The sequence below is a fragment of the Haliotis rubra genome, unplaced genomic scaffold (assembly GCF_003918875.1).
Source record: "Haliotis rubra isolate DU_JTF1 unplaced genomic scaffold, ASM391887v1 Scf1, whole genome shotgun sequence".
Lineage (NCBI taxonomy): Eukaryota > Metazoa > Mollusca > Gastropoda > Lepetellida > Haliotidae > Haliotis > Haliotis rubra.
In genome coordinates, this window is record NW_025764891.1 from 2,497,330 (window position 1) to 2,518,474 (window position 21,145).

The 21,145-nt window shown below is 37.7% G+C and overlaps 1 protein-coding gene across 1 annotated transcript in view; it reads left to right on the forward strand.

The window, feature by feature from the left end:
* Positions 1-464: 464 nt before the first annotated feature.
* The window catches only part of LOC124268681, a 120,846-nt gene continuing 100,165 nt past the window's right edge, over positions 465-21,145 (forward strand). Inside the window, exon 1 of the mRNA XM_046703779.1 lies at positions 465-563. The gene's annotated coding sequence lies outside the window, so the exon portion shown is untranslated. The remainder of the gene's footprint in view (positions 564-21,145) is intronic.

Genomic DNA, 21,145 nt, shown 5'->3' on the forward strand with positions numbered 1-21,145 from the left:
CACACATATATACACATATATATATATAACACAATTTGTATGATTAATCCAAAAGGAATATTATACTCGATTTTTTTTAAATATGTGTAAACATGAATAAAATGTGCCACTGTTTGTATATTATTTAATACACGGGGAAAAAAAACGAATTATATATTTAAACAACAATTGGGTTTATTATTTATCTGAAAAAGAAATTGCAATGCACACTGAATGCATTAAGACGTATTCGTGTATGGGACATATCTACATTTAATAAGTGGATGAATTGTTAGTGTAAATTAATGCTATCCACATTATTACACAAGCTACTACGTGGTGGGGCAAGAGATATTTACAACAACCGTTAAAAAACCACACCTCGCGCAGTGAATGGCTCTGACAGTGCGAAGAAATAATCGGACCAATCAGCGCACGATATTTTGGGGAAGTCCCGAAGGATTTCCACGAAATGCGATTGATTGACAGGCGCGTTAGTGCGATCATTGCGTACAACTCCACTTGCGATTACGATTTCAAGGCCAGCGTCGGACCATAAGGGCTAAGGTAGCTGAATTGTTTCGGTAAGTACATGAACCATATTTTAACAAATATGTGTAGCTTTCGGGCAGCCTTTCTGATCCAAATTTGTTGCAGCCGTCATTCGGCCGATTCCCACCTCTCTTTCTGACTTCGCCGGACCACAGGCGAAATGCGCTGTCATATGACAGGGCGACAGAGTATTTCACAATCCACCACAGCCGTTGACAACAACGGAAAAACACGTATACAGACGCCATAATGCTGAATATTTCAATTAATCATGTTTAGTTGGGTTGATGGTTCATACACCTACGAATTTTGTCGCACCTTGTTGAATGTGCCCATCGTCACGGTCGACAGATTGTCAACGAACATGCAATTCGGCTCAAGGACAGATGATATAGCCCAAGGATGAGGACAGTTTTATTGGTAAATACGTGAAAATACTCGTGTAATCATATATTAAAAAGTTCCTGTCGCGTACTGCACTGGTGAGTCATTACATCGTGAGAGTGAGTTCGCAATACAAGTGGTCGGTCCAATAAACTAGCTCGGAATGTCAGCCATTCTGTCGCGGTATAACGAGGAGGGTAGCAAAACTAGGTGTAAACGATGAATTGTTAAAATGTTTTAGACAAGCGTCGTGTCTTTTGTTCTAGACAATTAAGTTAACCACGTAGCTGTCTGGATACAAGACTGTGTTTGTTTTGGTGCAGCCAGAACTCACGGAGACCTGGGAGGGTGGGCGTGGCACATACGTCTGTTGAGATAAGAAGGACGCGCCTTGACTTTATAATCTCACTCGTGACACTCAGATGAAAACACGAAACACCAACTCCTTCTTGAAAAAACAAAGTTCACGCATTAACAATGCAGGTAGTGTGAAATGGGATAAGTTTACATTACCCCGCTATACAGTTACGTTTATGATTTGATGAATAGCATCAGGTACTTTTCAAGACTGACCTAGTTTTGAAGCAAACCTGTTGAGTATAGTATGAGTAATTGGGAGCAATAATTTCCTATTAGGAAGATATGTCCTTGAATCAGGGAACAGGCCCACAAAGAAACAATTGAGGGCAAAGGTCACAAACACTTTGAATGTTGTCTGGCGACCACAGAGCTGTACTACACAGGAAAACATCCCGTCTAGGACACAGTGTAAACAACACCCATTGAAGCTGTTATAATGACCATTAATGTAAAGTAAACGTATACATTATTGTCAGTTTGGAATTATTTTTTATGTATAAAATGCTATTAAATTTTTTTTCATATTTATTCATGCATATCACGAATTAGTTAAGTCAGTGAGGAAGACTAAGTACTAGTATTAGAATCCAGCTATATTTTTACCTGGAATGTCATTTTCCAGTGTCGTAAGTTCCAGTAGGCCTGTTTGACTGGTCGAGATCCCCAGTGGGAACCAGGAAGTGAAGGGGTTCGTGTTCTGACAGATCCCTACGTCTAACATGTATACATGATATATCCCCTGTGGCGATTCCGGGTCAAACTTGACAGCCAGCAAGCTATGCATGTCATACCATGTGACTGAATGTATTGAGTGGTCAGGATTCTTGATTCGTTGATTGCATGTCACTGTGACCCAGCTGCATAATATTCATCACTGGATTGTCTGACCTGGATTTGAATGTCCACAGACTGTTGTCACACAGCTGTGATAATGCTGAGAGCGGCGTTATACACCAATCAATCGATCATAACGTACACATGTATAACACATTTACAGACCAGCTGTAAACACACGTTATGTATAGTTGATTAAGTACAACAATGCAGCAATGCCCATGGTTTTGTTTATGTTTTTACAGTTTGTAACACTGTACGTAACACAAATACAGAAAATAACAATAGATATACGACACAAATTAGGATGATGATGTTTTTCTGATTCCGTAACACGACAACTTATTTATTGTATATGTAAGTAAGAAGTATGAGATATCTTCATGTTTAGTTGTTTATATAACATGTCATTTTTCCATGTTATTACTAAAAGATTGATCACATTGTTAAAACATACAAACTTTGGAATTCTTCAGTGACAAATGACCCCACCCAGGTCAGAAAAGATTCCAAGTAACTCATGATACTACAGAGATGATTTGAGTGCGGTGGGGTAGCCTAGTGGTTAAAGCGTTGATATCATCGAAGGCCGGGTTCGATTCCCCACATGGGTACAATTTGTGAAGCCCATTTCTGGTGTACTAAAGATTGATATTGCTGGAATATTGCTAAAAACCCGGTCAAACCAAACTCAGACAGTCAGATACCACAGAGATGATTTCAGGCTAGATTGGTCCCCAGCAATATATGTTGGTAAATTGTTTTGACTAAATGGATGGTTGGTCCGACTCGTTGACTTGATGCTCATAATGTCAGTCACTTGATATCCATACTCAATTATTTGCTGATGTCAGCTAGAATAGTGTTGTTTGCATCTTTAGACAATGAACAAACAAACAAACAAATGCACAAACAAATGAACAAATGCACAAACAAATGAACGAACGAACGAAAAACAACCAAACAAACACGGTTCTAAGTAGCGTGGAATCATTGTAGTACTCTGACAGAGTGGAACTGGACATGCTATCAATGGTTAATTTGACCCAGTGCTAGTTTTACAGGCTGTTGGTGTATAGCTGAAATGCAGCTGAATGTGCATTTCATGAATGGCTGAACATTTGGAATATACATTAAATATTTACTAGTTTTTATACGTCACTGATTGTGTGCATCAGTCTTTTCATTAGTACACCGTAACTGATCTGTTATCATTTGTATTCCATGAAAGGTGGTGGCCCAGTGGTATAGCACCTGCTCATCACACCAACAGCCTGGGTTTGATTCATGAAACATAATGTTACCAGCCAGTTTCTGATCTCTCTTGCGCTAATTTTGCTGGAATATTGAATAAAATTGCCATAAATCTACACTCACTCACTTTGAAAACATTCTTGGTCTGTCTATATATGTATACATGTAAACTGTTATCAGGAATTGTTTTTAAATAAATAAATCTTGGTCTGTCCGCACAATACTTGTTTTTATAGGATTCACCAAAACTGTAAATTGTGTTACTTCCTGTCATGTTAATCAGATATGCTGTAACTGAAACACAGTTCAAACTCCACTCACTCACTAACTCATTCCAGCTAATATGTTTCACTGAGTGCACACACTTTATGGTTTTTCAAGATGGAGATCAGGAGTCCATATCAAGAACTGTTTTTGACATGTATGTTATTTCATTTATACATTGTCAACTATACAAGTTTTGATATTCCTTGTCTCTCCTTCATGCTACACCAACGAAAGGGCTTCAAGCCGTGCACACTTTGTTCTTTACACGGACACACCCTCCACACACCACATATACCAGGACTCTCTACATTTACAATGAGGAGATTGATCACCTATAGAGTGTTATAGTGAGAGCTTAGTCTTATAGTGAGGCTGTGAATGTTTAAAAGGTTTATGTGAAGTCAAGCGATTCTCTTCACCTTTTCTTCATGTCATGTGACATAACTAAGCATGTATATACAGTATACTGCATCTGAAAGGTATAAGAGTGTTATTGTTCTGGTGATAGGGTGTACGTTTTCAGTCTGTGCTGCTAACATTGTAATGGGCAATCAGTTTAGTCTCAGTAACTCTACAACAATGTAGACAACTCATGGATTTCATGTTTTATATACCTGAAATGTGATGCTTTGGCACAGGTACCTTTTAAATGTGTACACAAATTCACAAGAAAAGTATATTGTCTGTAACAAAGCTCATTAAATAATAAAAGGTTAAGCATAGAATTCTACAAAGTTTAAGACTAATATTGCCTTTAAATTTTGAAACGTATGCAAGTCATGCTTATATTCAACTGGAGGTTTGAAGGCAAGTATTGTTTATAAGTTTATACTTATATAAGGTAGTGTTTCCATTTGAAGGGAGGGGTTTATATGTGGTTTGTAGCTAGTACTGTCATTAAATTTTCATACATTGGTTAGTAATGCTTTTGTTTTTTTGGTTTTTATTTATTGGCTGGTACTGTTTATGTTTCAATGGAGGGGTTTATACAAGGCTTGAGGGTTAGTATTTACTAAACTGTCCTCTGCCCCAAAGTTAGGCAGAGGATACTGGATCAGAGATCATCCTTTTTGAGATCACTCCTCATGAAGATACTTGCCATGTCTCAGTTGGAAACTTTGGATTGTGAACTATATTTTTATACTGTTACAATCCTTGTCTCATATGGGGACAAAAAGTATCTTCATAGTGAATGAGTATAGTTTTATGCTGCTTTTAGCAATATCCCAGCATCATCACGGCAGGGGACACCTGAATTTGGCTTCACACATTGTACCCATGTGGGGAATCCTACCTACACCTGAAATGGGCTTCACACATTGTACCCATATGGGGAATCCTACCTACATTAGAAATGGGCTTCACACATTGTACCCACGTAGGGAATCCTACCCAAACCTTCGACATGACGAGCAAATGCTTTAACCACTAGACTACCCCACTGCCCCAGTGTTAAGCTGACATAATGTAACTCCTTTATTCACTTGTGGTGGAATAGTAATAACTCTGTATTCTTGTTCTCAATACAAACATTATACCATAGTTGTGTCTGTTTATACCATAGTTGTGTCTGATTATACCATAGTTGTGTCTGTTTATACCATAGTTGTGTCTGATTATACCATGGTTGTGTCTGTTTATACCATAGTTGTGTCTGGTTATACCATAGTTGTGTCTGATTATACCATAGTTGTGTCTGGTTATACCATAGTTGTGTCTGATTATACCATAGTTGTGTCTGGTTATACCATAGTAGTGTCTGATTATAGTTGTGTCTGATTATACCATAGTTGTGTTGATTATACCATAGTTGTGTCTGATTATACCATAGTTTGTTATGTGTCCAAATGCTTATTATACCATAGTTGTGTCTGATTATACCATAGTTGTGTCTGATTATACCATAGTTGTGTCTGATTATACCATAGTTGTGTCTGATTATACCATAGTTGTGTCTGATTATACCATAGTTGTGTCTGATTATACCATAGTTGTGTCTGTTTATACCATAGTTGTGTCTGATTATACCATAGTTGTGTCTGATTATACCATAGTTGTGTCTGATTATACCATAGTTGTGTCTGTTTATACCATAGTTGTGTCTGATTATACCATAGTTGTGTCTGATTATACCATAGTTGTGTCTGATTATACCATAGTTGTGTCTGATTATACCATAGTTGTGTCTGATTATACCATAGTTGTGTCTGTTTATACCATAGTTGTGTCTGTTTATACCATGGTTGTGTCTGTTATCAACAGCAGTGATTCATATTGAGCTTTACTGTTATTGCCTCATCACTAACAGTTTATGGGCTGGATAGCGCCGTGTTCTGACTGGAGGGCTGTTGTTTCTGTGGTGACTGTTTGATTCATCCTGAGTACCATTTACTGTCCAGGTGGCAAAGCTCGTTCTGTTTCACACGCAGCGTACCTGTCAGACAGGCAGGTGAGACAAGCAGAATCTGACATCATTGTCGCAAGATGTTCAGACTTATATTTGCTGGGTTACAATTGATATTCGGCAACCTATTCTTGTCGCAAGACATAACTAATTGGACAGGGTCACTTGGTTGACACATGTCATCGTACCCCAATTATGATGTTAATCACTGGATTGTCTGGTCCAGATTTGATTATTTACAGACTGACGTTGTATAGCGAGAATATTGTTGAGTGCACCATAAAACAACAAATAAACCAAAATGTTATATTTACAGCAGACACCTTATCTCAGTTTGTCTGTCCCAGATGACATTATTTACACCTGGAAGCAGTTGGGACCAGACCATCCAGTGATTGTAATCTGATGAGCATCGTTCAATAGAGTTGTGATGCGATGACATCACAGTAAGCCCACCACCTGATGCATTTAGTAGACCCAGCAATCAGTGTTCATCTTTTGGGGGACCTGTATTCATATTGTTGCTCATGCTTTCAACCCCTGGTTTGCCTCAGCCAAACTGTTTACTGACAGGCTGCTAAGAACATTTATTGCCTTGGTGTAAAATTTATTCATTGTTGTTAAATGAGTGTTACTTGACACACATACAGGTGAGTAAACCTGGTATTGTAATTAAAAAAAGTAGCATCCAATACATAGAGATTATTAACCAAGTGTGTTTCCGTATCATTAACATCATATGTTATGAATAAAAGTTGTATTATGCGAGCCTTTGGCGAGTATAATACATAATTTTTATTCCTAATATATGATATTTATGATACGGAAACACACGAGGTTAATAATCTCTTTATCATATAATGTCATTCTTAAAATTACTCTTAAAAAGGGAGCAAATCGTAGGTGAATTTATATGAAGAGAATCGAGCATAAGAATACTTTGCGGTACACCAAGGTGAAGGTCGTTCATGAAGGCGGCATATGGTTGTGACTAGTCGCTAATTCAGTGCAAACATAACTCATGCTTAAAATAAGATCTTTCTGTCTAAAAATCACAACAAAATGGGCAGGGTTTTCTTGGGAGTGTTTCTATTTTCACTGTGGGTAATCACCTCAACGTATCAGTTACTGATACCTGACAGAATCGATTCGTCGTCTGTATTGTGATCGATAGATTGAAATTCTTGGTTGGTACCTTTCTTAGACGGTTGCCTTTCAGTCGTGTCTCATAATCCGTACTGTCAATTTGAACGAAGTACCCTGTTTCATGTTTTCCAAAGTCACTGCAGTAACGACTCCAGAACCTCTGTTATCAATTCTTACAGAATCACCAATTTTGAGAATGGGGGCAGCCATGTTTTTTACAAACAATGTAGATTCGTGACGACGTCATCAATGAAATGTTAAAACGTTTTAGGATTCACATGGCGTGTATGGAGTTTTGCGAAAGTAGTTCGTGGATTGACGTAATTTGCATAGTTATCAGATTGGATACCAACTTTATCAGATTACTTTATTGCCCCCTCCATTATAGGATAAATGTATGTATTGTCATGGTCTGGGTCTTAGCACTATATAACAGGAATAGTGATAAGACCAAGCACCCTGGGAGTGACAATACATACCTTGATGCAAGTTGTTTTGCTTTACAAGCCCCTGTGCACATGAGACCATTAACTCACTTGAACCAATAGAAACATAATTTAACTGTTAATGAGTTTAAAAGTATTGAAGACTGATACTGACTATCGATGATCAAATATTTATATCTTACGGGATATTCATCAACTAGTTTATCAAGATGAACAAACACACGGAACAAGTTCACACCAGTACTGGAGTTACAGTGGTCCTGGCTGAAATATTATCTCCATTGACAACAATGGTAGGTAAATTTACTGTGCAGCTCAAACATAACAAGGTCACTGTGACCCAGTCAATACTGCCAGCTGTAAGATATACGTTGTTACTGTCCACTATCTGCATTAATACCAAGCTATAGTTCACCCTCGGTGTCATGCGTGGATGATTGTGCAACCATGTTCTGTCCTGACGAGTATCATGTGGATGCATTGTATAACATTTGTTGTAGCACGTCTGTGGTCTGTGAGGCGTGACACGAATAACTTCTTTATCTATATTTCTATGTAAAATAGTCATGTTTCAAAATCATCTCCTTGTTTAAATTTTATTACCAAACACATTTAGTTTCATGACATACTCAAACTGAAATGCAGAATGTAAAATCAAGTATCTAATGACCAGTATTGTGACTGTTTTCATTTCAAAAGCTTGATTTATGCTAGAGTTTGTTCAGGTTCATTGAATTATTATGATTCAACCTGGTACCATCTGGCACAAGATACACTGCTCTGGTACCAACTGTCCAGGACGTATCAGTGGTTTATCATCCAACAATAGCTTCCACAGTTAAATCCTTAGTGAGATCATGTGATATATCCTTGGAGATTTGTCCACAATGTATTACATCACAAGGCATACCCTGTGACATCATCAGTTACCATGCCTTCACAATCACATGACATCACTGCCTCTGAAGCTGTAGCTGTACTGTTTATATACTCTAGACACTGGTTAGAATGTTGAAGAATGTTATTAGATGAGAAATAGAATGTCACCCAACTGTCTTTTACAAAATATATCAACATGAGTCGATAAAAGTTTAAAGCCAAAGGCTTGATGAAGAGCTCTTAGACTAACGCTTAGTATACAATCAAGATAGAACCAGAGTTAAACTTCATTTAAATTTAAAATTAGCCTGAGTCAGAACCTGAGAAAGATCTGGACTTCATTTTGGGTTTTGAATTACTAAGGCCTGGGTGGGAGGGAAAATGGTATGGTTCAGGCAAGATTATTAGCCAATCAGAATGTTCACAGGATTTTGTTGTTGTTGCTTGATGGTGGTGATTGACAGTGAACAATACCCTCACTGTATGCATCATCTCATATATTGTTTAACTTAGACTGACCGACTGACTGAGTTTAGTTTTACGCCGCTTTTAGCAATATTCCAGCAATATCACGGCGGGGAACACCAGAAATGGGGTTCACACATTGTGCCCATGTGGGGAATCGAACCCGAGTCTTCGGCGTGACGAGCCAATGCTTTAACCACTAGGCCACCCCACCACCCCGTTTAACTTAGAGCTGGGTATCGATATAGATCACAGAGAACAGTAATTATTAACTGAATATTGATGATTATGAATGAAAATTGGAAACTTTGATGCCAGATTCATCTGGAAATGGATGATGATGTTTCTTATACAGTCATATTTCACATCATGTGTCCAAGTCAAAAAAGCCTTTCCAAAAAACAGAATTATAATCATGAAGTAACTATATTGTTCAAAGTAAAAAATATTGAAAGAATACTGCTCCTGATATAATGTAATGTATAAACTGTTGTCACGGCAACATATAGCTAAACAGCATCCTGAGTGAAATACACTCTTGGATGATACGGGTCAGTGACTCCTCATAGGTCATGTGATATTGTCCGCCTAGTTTCCCAGGCTCCTCTCTGTGTGATGTAATCAAATCTAACATTCCCCCTGGCGTATCTGAGTTGCTTGTGTCAGTGTTGATATAGACATTTATCCAACTTGTGTAGCTATCAAAATGAGAACATATCATTACAATATAAAGTGTTAATACTAAATTGTGAAAAGCTGGGGGTGTCTCTTAATACTGAGACATGTTATATGCACAAGTGTGAGTGAGTGCATGTCCATGCACGTTGATATGTAAATGCAATCATCTTTGATGAGATGTTCAGGCTTATGTCACCCCACCTTCCTGCACCCAAGTTGTAGAAGGGAGAATAACATAGCCCAAACATTCCTGTACACCTGTCTCAGGTGGTACTCCCATAAAGGCATTAATCCAGCCATGGGCAGGTAAGCTTGTCCAGGTCAACCAAACCACAATCAAGGGTGACGATGTTTGTATGGGCAGAAATAGCTGTGTCAGCTATATTTACAATCAGCCTTTCTTAGTTGGCATGTAGCGGCTATAGTCTGTTCTATTAATGTCATAGAACACTTCCTGATCAGCCTGATTGGGGACAGGTGATTGCTCACTGATGGCAAACTACATGGTAGGGAGTGAGGTGAGGAAAACACAAGTCAAATATGTTTTGTAGAGTAAGCAGAATATTGCAAATGCAACTTCTGTAAACACCTGTAATGTTTCATCAACTTCACTTATATTATTGTAAACATTATATAATTTAATCTAAAGCAAACTTTCCTAAAATGCATTCTTAAAAACTAATGAAGTAATGAATACTACAGGCATGGAGTTACTCCCAGTTCAAGAAGAAGAAAAAAACTTTATTACCCTGAATGGGAATTTGCTGTACATCATCACAAAGCGCACATATGAATATAGGATAAATAAGATAAATATAAAGAGCGTTTCTCACAGGTAAATGTACTGTAAAATAAATTATTGAACACAGGTTAAAAATATGCGGGTAAAACTGTTATGATTAATATAACAACAACAGTGTACATATACAGGTACGGATAAGATTTGTATGTAAAGATATATATCTTATCCCTACCTGTATATGTACACTGTTGTTGTTATATTAGTCATATGAATCAAGGTATTTCAGTGACATAATATCAAGCTTTGATTATATTTAATTGACTTTGAAATGAATATGTTGAAGTTTGTTAACTACTGGAAATTACAGTAAAATTTCAGTATTAAACATACCAAATACATGTATACTGTTATAACCCAGGTTTGGTTGGGTAGCCTAGTGGTTCAAAAGTTAACTCTAATCACACAGAAAGTCTGTGTTTGATTCCCATGGATACAATGAGTGAAGCCAATTCTAGGCGTCCCCAGTGTGATGTTGATGGTGATAGTGGAAAGTGGCACAAAGTCAAACTTACTCACAAATAATTTAGGTCATAAAAGGATTGAATTTGAAAAGAATGTATGATAAGAATTAATAATAAAACAATATAATTATATGAGCAAATGCAAAACAAAACATGCCATAACTGCGCTGCAAATAAGTGGTTAGGGAAGAATTGATAATAAAACAATATAATTATATGAGCAAATGCAAAACAAAACATGCCATAACTGCACTGCAAATAAGTGGTTAGGGAAACGTAGTATGATATTACCTGAATACCTGAAGTCAGCCAGAGTGTTATCAGGTTCTGACTAAAGGGAAAACTTAGCCAAGTAGAACAAAGCCAACTTTAGCAACATACACAGATTTATTTTTATGGACATCATACATACAATTAGCTTACAAGACACCAAAAACACATAAATTTATATATAGATAGAGAAGATTAGTTTTCATCTATACAGAACCATGCACAACGCGCATGCACGTACGCATTCGCACACACACGCACACACACACATTTATATTAAGCACCATGTGCTTGAATGTGCTTCTTGTGATGGGGCACTGGCCGAACCCTAGCTATAGTCTGTTTGCAATGAAAACGTTCCGATGAAATTCACTTTAAACAAAAAAATAAATCGAATAAAGTGAAATTAAGATTGCGAATCCTCATAATTTTACCTTGCCAATTGAACTTTTAAATCTCAGAATTTTATTCAACGTAGGATAAATGTTGTTTAACAAACGATCATAGTTTCAAATCACTATTATTGGTTTGTATTACAAGGGGGCATGCACATTAAATGAAACACCGAGAACAAGTATGGTTGGTCTAAGTTAACACTCGTTAACGCCGTACCGCACATGCATTTGTTTCACTGTTATAAATTACTGCGCTTACCCCCTTGTAATACAAACCAATAAGAACGATTTGAATCTATGATCGTTTGTTAAACAACTTTTATCCTAAGATGAATAACATTCTGAGAGAAATTTAAATGTTCATTGGCAAGGTAAAATTATGAGAATTCTCAATCTTAATTTCACTTTATTTGAATTACATTTTTGTTTAAAGTGAAATTCATGGGTATGTTTTCACTACAAACAGACTATAGGTTAAGATTAAGAGCTTACTTGTCGTCCCTGGATCAAGGATTGTATATATCTAAGGCCCTCTGATGCAGATTGAGTCATAAATATACACATTACTAATAAGAAGTGACTTAGTTGCACTGTTCATTCAAGATGGCTGACAGCCTGTTTACAATACGATGGGGATTAATAACTGGATTAGCCCCCAAACGTTACACACATGTGGGGAATCAAACCTTTGGCTTAGCAATACTTTAACCTATAAGCTACCCTGTTCCCCTTTTGTAATGAAGAGTCAGGTTATGGCATAAATATGTATCTACCGAAACTATGGAGTGAACTGGTTTTAAAAGCATCTGAGACATGTTTGTACAAGAACCCATTGAATACAAACTGGTTTTTTTTATCATTCAAAGGCAGACGTGAATTATAAAAGACATATTATTGAATTGGTGAATGTCAGCAGCCATATTGCCGGAGTCAGCTTCAGTTATAGCAGAATTTGTCCTTTCAAGCAGAAAAGTGTTGCTGGGAACTTTTAATATTTTATTATTTCATAAACAGAAGTAATCCTTGATTTGATCACAGATTCTGGATGCAGTTGAGCAAATTTATGTAAATTATCACTAAAGCATGCAATAATGTCAACACAGCATCAAAACTTCACTATCTGTGGCTGATTTTGTTGTTTGATAAACATAAACCATGTACCTAAGGCACTATCAATTATGACAATTTAATTGTCATTTTTTATGACAGTTTGTGAAAGTTGCATGTCAATAAAATATCACCCTTATCACATTTGCGTCTGTTTTCCAAATCGGATGAAACAAATAGTTCCCTATGAAACGAGAGGCGTATCTGACGCCCACTTCCAAAACAAACAGACTGTCGTGTGCTGGACCATTGCAGGTGAAGGTCGCTGGGCAAACAGGCAGACAATGGGACGACTCAGACGGACCTCCGACTTTGTATTGTCGTAGTTTCCTGGTCTGTTTACAAGGTGTTAACATTACTTTGGGATCTAGCCTACACTCCTGCATACACAGGATATATTAGACTTCAAATCTTTTTGTATCAAATCAATGTAACATTATATGACCTCCAATGGCTGAATCTGTTTATGGATTGCCACTTCTTTGTTGTTTGTCACAACAGTTCTGGGCAACTTCTTGCCCCGTTATATATTTCTTACACTGAAAGGATAAGAAGTCGCATTATCTTTATTATGTGTTGAAGGGAAACAAGGTGCCCTAAAACATCAGCATCTGATGGTAGGAAACAAGGTGCCCTGAAACATCAGCATCTGATGAAGGGAAACAAGGTGCCCTGAAACATCAGCATCTGATGATGGGAAACAAGGTGCCCTGAAACATCAGCATCTGTTGAAGGGGAAACAAGTTGCCCTGAAACATCAGCATCTGTTGAAGGGGAAACAAGTTGCCCTGAAACATCAGCATCTGTTGAATGGGAAACAAGTTGCCCTGAAACATCAGCATCTGATGGTAGGAAACAAGGTGCCCTTGAACATCATCATCTGATGGGCCTTGAAACATCATCATCTGATGGTAGGAAACATGCCCTGAAACATCATCATCTGATGGTAGGAAACAAGGTGCCCTGAAACATCAGCATCTGATGTTAGGAAATAGGTTGACCTGAAACATCAGCATCTGATGGTAGGAAACAAGTTGCCCTGAAACATCAGCATCTGATGGTAGGAAACAAGTTGCCCTGAAACATCAGCATCTGTTGAAGGGGAAACAAGTTGCCCTGAAACATCATCATCTGATGGTAGGAAACAAGTTGCCCTGAAACATCAGCATCTGTTGAAGGGGAAACAAGTTGCCCTGAAACATCATCATCTGATGAAGGGAAACAAGGTGCCCTGAAACATCAGCATCTGATGAAGGGAAACAAGGTGCCCTGAAACATCATCATCTGATGAAGGGGAAACAAGTTGCCCTGAAACATCAGCATCTGTTGAAGGGGAAACAAGTTGCCCTGAAACATCAGCATCTGTTGAAGGGGAAACAAGTTGCCCTGAAACATCAGCATCTGATGGTAGGAAACAAGGTGCCCTGAAACATCATCATCTGATGGTAGGAAACAAGTTGCCCTGAAACATCATCATCTGATGGTAGGAAACAAGGTGCCCTGAAACATCAGCATCTGATGTTAGGAAATAGGTTGACCTGAAACATCAGCATCTGATGGTAGGAAACAAGTTGCCCTGAAACATCAGCATCTGATGGTAGGAAACAAGTTGCCCTGAAACATCAGCATCTGTTGAAGGGGAAACAAGTTGCCCTGAAACATCATCTGATGGTAGGAAACAAGTTGCCCTGAAACATCAGCATCTGTTGAAGGGGAAACAAGCTGCCCTGAAACATCAGCATCTGATGAATGGTAAACAAGTTGCCCTGAAACATCATCTGATGGTAGGAAACAAGCTGCCCTGAAACATCAGCATCTGTTGAAGGGGAAACAAGCTGCCCTGAAACATCATCATCTGATGAATGGGAAACAAGTTGCCCTGAAACATCATCATCTGATTGAAGGGGAAACAAGTTGCCCTGAAACATCATCTTCTGTTGAAGGGGAAACAAGTTGCCCTGAAACATCATCATCTGTTGAAGGGGAAACAAGTTGCCCTGAAACTGTCCATAGTTTTCAAGTTTCAACCAACTTCTGAATGCCTAGGAAACATTCAGTTTTAAAGTATTTTGGATCATATTAGTCTATTGATAACTCAAGCTTGAGGGGCAGTGGGGTAGCCAAGTGGTTATAGCATTCGCTCATCATGCGAAGGCTGGGTTCGATTCCCCACATGTGCACAATGTATGAAGCCCAAGCCATTAAACAGTCACACTTGATTACCGTATTTTACTGCACAAATGTTCATGAATAAAATGGGTAATAAAGAAATTATTACACTTGCAAGTGTGCCACGTGACTTATACGAAACTCATGTGTTTGTGTCTATATAATACTGGAGTTATTAATGAATTTCCTGAAGGTGAAGTAACGTGTCTGATGAAATTGGGGGTTATGCCCCCTGCAAGAACGACACATGCCCCACTCCACCCAACCTCACCCCACTAACCCCCACTCATCTCTGCATCGGGGTGGTGGGGTAGCTCAGTGATTAAAGTGTTGCTCGTCACACAAAAAATCCAGGTTTGATTCCCCAAAGGTTACAATGTAAGAAGTCCATTTCTGGTGTCTCCTGCCATGATATTGCTGGAATATTGCTAAAAGCAGCGTAAAACCAAACTCACTCATCTCTGTATCTGGCGGTGAGTATCTATAAAAGAAGAAATTTGTGTTTATGTACGATAGGTTTGTAGGAAAGTGGGAATCTTTTCTTATACATACACTATTTAAAAATATTTTGGGGGATTTGGGGGTCTTAGCTGATAAAGTTTCATGGGCAGTGTGTCATGTCACATGTTTGCTAATGTATGAGTGGGTGTTGGGGCCAACTCCTGCCCTGTGTGTGCTAAAGTAGGCCTTTTCGTGTTACAGACATGATTGATGAGGGACGTGCAACCACAGATCACATGATTCATCAAAAGATTATTCACTAAATATTTGATATGCTACCCAGACATGAAGTTCTTGAAAGGCATTTTTTTAAACATATTTTTCATGGGTTTCTGTACCATTGGCATTGGATTCGGTACAGAGAATCTTCTCACAGACAATATCGATATAACAGTTAATGTTTATTTGCATTTTTTAAAAGGTTAAATTATTTATCCACTTTATATAAAATCATTCAGTGCATGACAACCCTGACTACATTCAGCATTATGATTTTAATCATTTTGCATATTCTACATTCATCTGTTGACCAATTATTCAAATTTGGAAAATACCTTAATTTTCATAATGCTAAAGCAGCATAAAACCATATTCACTCCTCATATTTGCATTATGATTCCTTAAATTATAATTTCAGTATTGAAGACAAAATATTGAAGAAAGTACCAAGAGGATAAAAATTCTCCTTCAGCAAAACCTTTCTATTTTACTATTTTTAACGAAGGTACAAAATGTTTAACAGGTCATATTGAACAGTCTTTTAAGAGGAAGGAAGACTTTTTCAACCACTGACCGTTTGAACTGAGCAAGAAAAAGAGTAAAGCAGGTGGTTCAGAAGGCCTTCTCAGCAGTGTCCCTTGTTTGCTTCATCGGATAGCGGAACAAATTAACTAAAAGAGGTCAAGTTGGCGTGTTAACAGTTATTTATTTTAGTCGATTATTTGCCAATTACTATAAGAATGGTAGCTTAACCCCATTTATTACCGGGATCATCCTGGGGGTTGTCCACAAAGTGATGTCACTGGAGTATGTTTGGAAGTGAAGTGATACCATATTCAGTGCTATACTGCTTATATCAAACTTCATTATTTCATCTGATGCTTTTCTGAATAAAAACTGCTGAGACAAATTTTGTGATAAAGTAATGTAAAAAGCAGGTTCCCAGCTATAATCACCTGAAAGGTGGGATAGTGGTTAATGTGTTCCCTTGTCATGCACAAATCCTGAGTTTGATTCCCACATAGATACAATGTGCGAAGCTTATACTGTACTCAGTCAGTAACTCACTCACTCACTCAGTAACTCACTCACTCACTCAGTAACTCACTTAAAAGAGGGATTATAACTGCATGAATTTGTTCTAGCTTTGATATATCATATTCATGTTATATAAAACAACACCAGTGTGTGATAAGGCCACGTAACGGATTAAATACAATTAAGCTGAAATAGTAAACAGTATTAGTGATGTGCAGATATTTGTGAAAAATAGTATCAGTTAAAAAATAACTAACATGATGCCAATCACTGGATTTTCTGGTCCAGACTAGAGTATTTACAGACCACTGCCATATAGCTGGAAACTGTGGCGTTAAACAAAGAGCAAGTTGACTTTGTATTGAGTATTCACTTCACCATTCCATAGGGAAGTGACTCACTGTCTTGTATCAGGAGCAGTCGCTTATATAGAGTACATAGGTTCATACTGCTTTGATGAATAGTGTGTCACATCACATTATGTCAGGTTATTATTGGGATACAAACCAGACTTGATGCAAGTATACTACCCATCAAAGGTTTAAACTCACTAGCATAAATATAGCCACTTACTTCACTCAACTATTCTAAACTAGATTTTGCGAAATATTCCATACTGTTTAAATGTACTGTGTACACATGAACTGATGTCTTGTAAAACAAATTCGTAAAGTTGAAAAGATTATTGTCATGAGTTCAATAAATGATAAAAATCAGTGAAAATTGGTGAATACTTAACAAAACTTTACATCCAAACGCAGCTGTTCACATGCACAATAGCTGCACATGCTTTCCAGCAATTTGATGCATGATCCTCATGCAATTCATCTGCGTAAGGTTTACATTTGTTCCCTCAAGTTAGTGGAGAAATTCATCTTTGATGTAACCATATATATCTACATAACATATAGTGAGTGCTTTAAGTGAGTCTAAACTTTTGATGGGTAGTATGTATTGACCACTTTGGTGAAACCAGTGTATATGTGAATGAGGCTGACAAGAACCAAGATCATTAGATCCTGGTAAGCCCAAGGGAAGCAACTCTGCACAGCAAAATTGCAGAAGATGGGTAGATGGAGAATATCTGAATCTATTATCAGTCCTCTGTTTGATGATCTGTGTATTCTATGCATATCCTACATCAAGTGCTTTCCAAACTATTACTAAACTACTAGATTTTTTCTATGACCTTAATAAATTTTATATTTCAAAGAATTTTGTCCTTTGTCCAGTTTTGGTAACACATGCTTATTGGTCTACAGGAATCAATCAGCATTGCCACAGGTCAATAAATATATATAGCAACAGGAAAATCAATTACTGCAGTGTGTGTTAATATGCATAATGCATCGGTCTGACATATCACACATGTATACCACTGCTTATGACCCACTTACAGTACTCCGAACATCCATAGTTGGGGCCATCACATCCATGGTCAGGGCCCAGATTTGTGGGTCATGTGATCATGTGAGTCTCAATGCACCTTTATCGCTATGTATTTATTGTAACTATGATTTTTTCCTCGGATATGAGTAGGTATGGTTTTTAGACAAATATAATATATCTTAGTTTTAATATCTTAGTAAAAAATTGTATACTTGATTACCATAACAACTGGAAATGCTGTCAAAAGACTGACTGAGTTTAGTTTTATGCCGCTTTTAGCAATATTCCAGCAATATCACGGCGGGGGACACCAGAAATGGGCTTAACACATTGTGCCCATGTGGGGAATCGAACCCGGGTCTTCGGCGTGACGAGCCAACGCTTTAACCACTAGGCTACCCCACTGCCCCTCTGTCAAAAGAGTGTTTCATGAATGTTTGATGCTGTTACAATGAAGATGAGGTTACAGGCTGTAACCATGCACTACTTCCTCTTTTTACTTCATTTTCTAAAAGTGTTTTCCTTTATGCAATGAGGAAATATATTTTGTTTCAAATTACAAATTTACAATATTTTTCAGTTAAATTGGTTAATAATATTAGTTGATTGGTAATTAGCATATTGGTATATTGAAAGTCAGGATGAAATATAGAGGAATACTGAGGTCTAGATAGTCATAATCAGTAATAATGATAAACATATGATAAACATATGATTTAGTGCAGCGTATGAGTGAGTGAGTTTAGTTTTACACCGCTTTTATCAATATTCCAGCAATATCACGGCGGGGGACACCAGAAATGGGCTTCACACATTGTACCCGTGTGGGAAATTGGTTTTCGGCATGACAAGCGAACGCTTTATCTGCTAGGCTACCCTACCACCCCTGCAATGAATGAGCGAGGAATGGTCGAGTTTTTTGAGCGATCGAGTGAGTGAGTGAGTGAATGAATGAGCTGAAGGCATTTAATCATGCCTTTTAGCCTAGAAGGGGGAACATTTACAAGTCCTAAACTCCAAGGTCCTGCAAATCACTGTGACCTTCCTGATGTCATTACAGACACTAGGCTCCGATTTTCAATTTTAAACTGAGTTTGACAATTGAAACAGCTGAATTTTTAACTCAACTGTATTTTTAAAATAAAAAAGCCCAAACAACTTAAGTAATCTATCCACCAAACTCAGATTGTCTACTGTGTTTGAGTTTAATATCGATTACAGTTCATTCTGGGAAATGCATTTTTGAGTATAAAACTCTACTTTTAGTCAAAACTCAGACTTAAGTTTGTTTCGAGAAATCAGGGCCTGGACTCATATTTAATGAAACAGTCACCCCAGTTCCATTCCACCCCCTAATCCCATTCATAAGCTATCATGTTAGTCTCCACAGGCAGTAGGGTAGCCTAGTAGTTAAAGTGTTTGTTCATAACACTGGAGACCTGGGTTCAAATTGCCACATCAGTACAAAATACTGAGTGTCCAGAGGCACGGTGGGGTAGCCTAGTGGTTAAAGCGTTCGCTCGTCATGCCGAAGACCCGGGTTCGATTCCCCACATGGGTACAATGTGTGAAGCCCATTTCTGGTGTCCCCCGCCGTGATATTGCTGGAATATTGCTAAAAGCGACGTAAAACTAAACTTACTCACTCACTCACTGAGTGTCAAGTCATGGCCACACCTACAGGTGCCCTTTTATTTGTGGAGTGACCTATTTACCTGGCTGAGGTCAACCTGTCACAGTCCACTGGCGGTATTTATTTACAGCCTCAAGTTGGCATAGTGCAGACTATATCGATAACGCTTGTCACACAACTGCTTATTTGTCACTGTTCTCAGGTTGAGAACATTGATTAACATAAGGCAGATTTGTGTAAAGTATAATTAGTACATTTTAATGTTAGTGATTGAAGTGAAATTGAAGAGTTGTGACAAAACAGATATAATTTCGATGTCAACATTGATAATCTTAACTAAACAAATATGAAATAGCAATTTTGTGAATTTAGCCTGTGTGTTTTTTCTGTATATTAGCATGATATGAATGTGTTTCGACAATGTGGGTTTCCTGTACATATACTGTAACAAAGAAATTAGGGGTGAGTTTAAAAATGGATGTATGCTCTTAACATGTAATTCTTTACATATCCCAAACAACCGTTCATTACCAACACACTGGGACCAGACTCGATACTTACATGTCACTTAGTGCCTTTTTTGTTGGCGTATGTGGATATCATGCTATACTACTCAACAGAACTTTAGAAACAATTCTTTTATATTGCTCTCCTTTCTCTGTTATGGAATGACACACTAGTTTTAGTTACATGAAATAATTCGATGTTCTTTTTTCCTCAAATGAGCAGTATATATTTGAATTATCAATACAAACAATCATAGTGAAGAGAGTTTTATGGATGTCAATTTCTTTATTATGAGGAACACGATGTTTCGGAGTATATCCTCACTCCTTCATTCACACACTTCCTTGTGTATCACTTCTAAATGCCATTCAAAGACCTCAAACAGTCATGAACATTATTCTGCAATGTTGCAAAGTGTTCTCTTATTATTGTCCATCAATATAACACAGTTTATAGGTCACAACAGCCAGTTATAAGCCAGAACAATATTATTGTCCCTTCCTCCAAAAACAAAAGCCCTAAGTAAAGCAAGTCTACATTTTCTCATGTTTTCCCATTTCACTGGGGCTCCTTTTCAATTTAAATAGAGTTGTTTGTTTCTATCAAAACTTTATATTTTCAGAGACGAAGCCTTAGTCTACCCAATTATCTATCAGGTATTCATTAGTGGTTGGGTTGCATGACAGGAGAGAGTTTTCCCCGCGAGCAGGTGTAATGTATTTACTTTGGCTATGGTATCAGCTGTCCTCATCTAGGGCATACTTCTTGGGCAGCCAGCCATGAAATTCTTGCATTGCCAATGGTCAAAGCAGAGAGTGAGATATGCAGGTACTGAGATCAAAGTGTCCCTAATTACAGGTAGACATTTACCTGTAATCTACCTGTGTTGATTCTCTTGCTCAGTTGTGAGGCTCATTAACCTGGTCAGATGGTCTGTTTGCTTTAGATCTGTTATACAACTCTACGTGCTTATAGTCAATACAACTCTACATGCTTATTGCCAGTA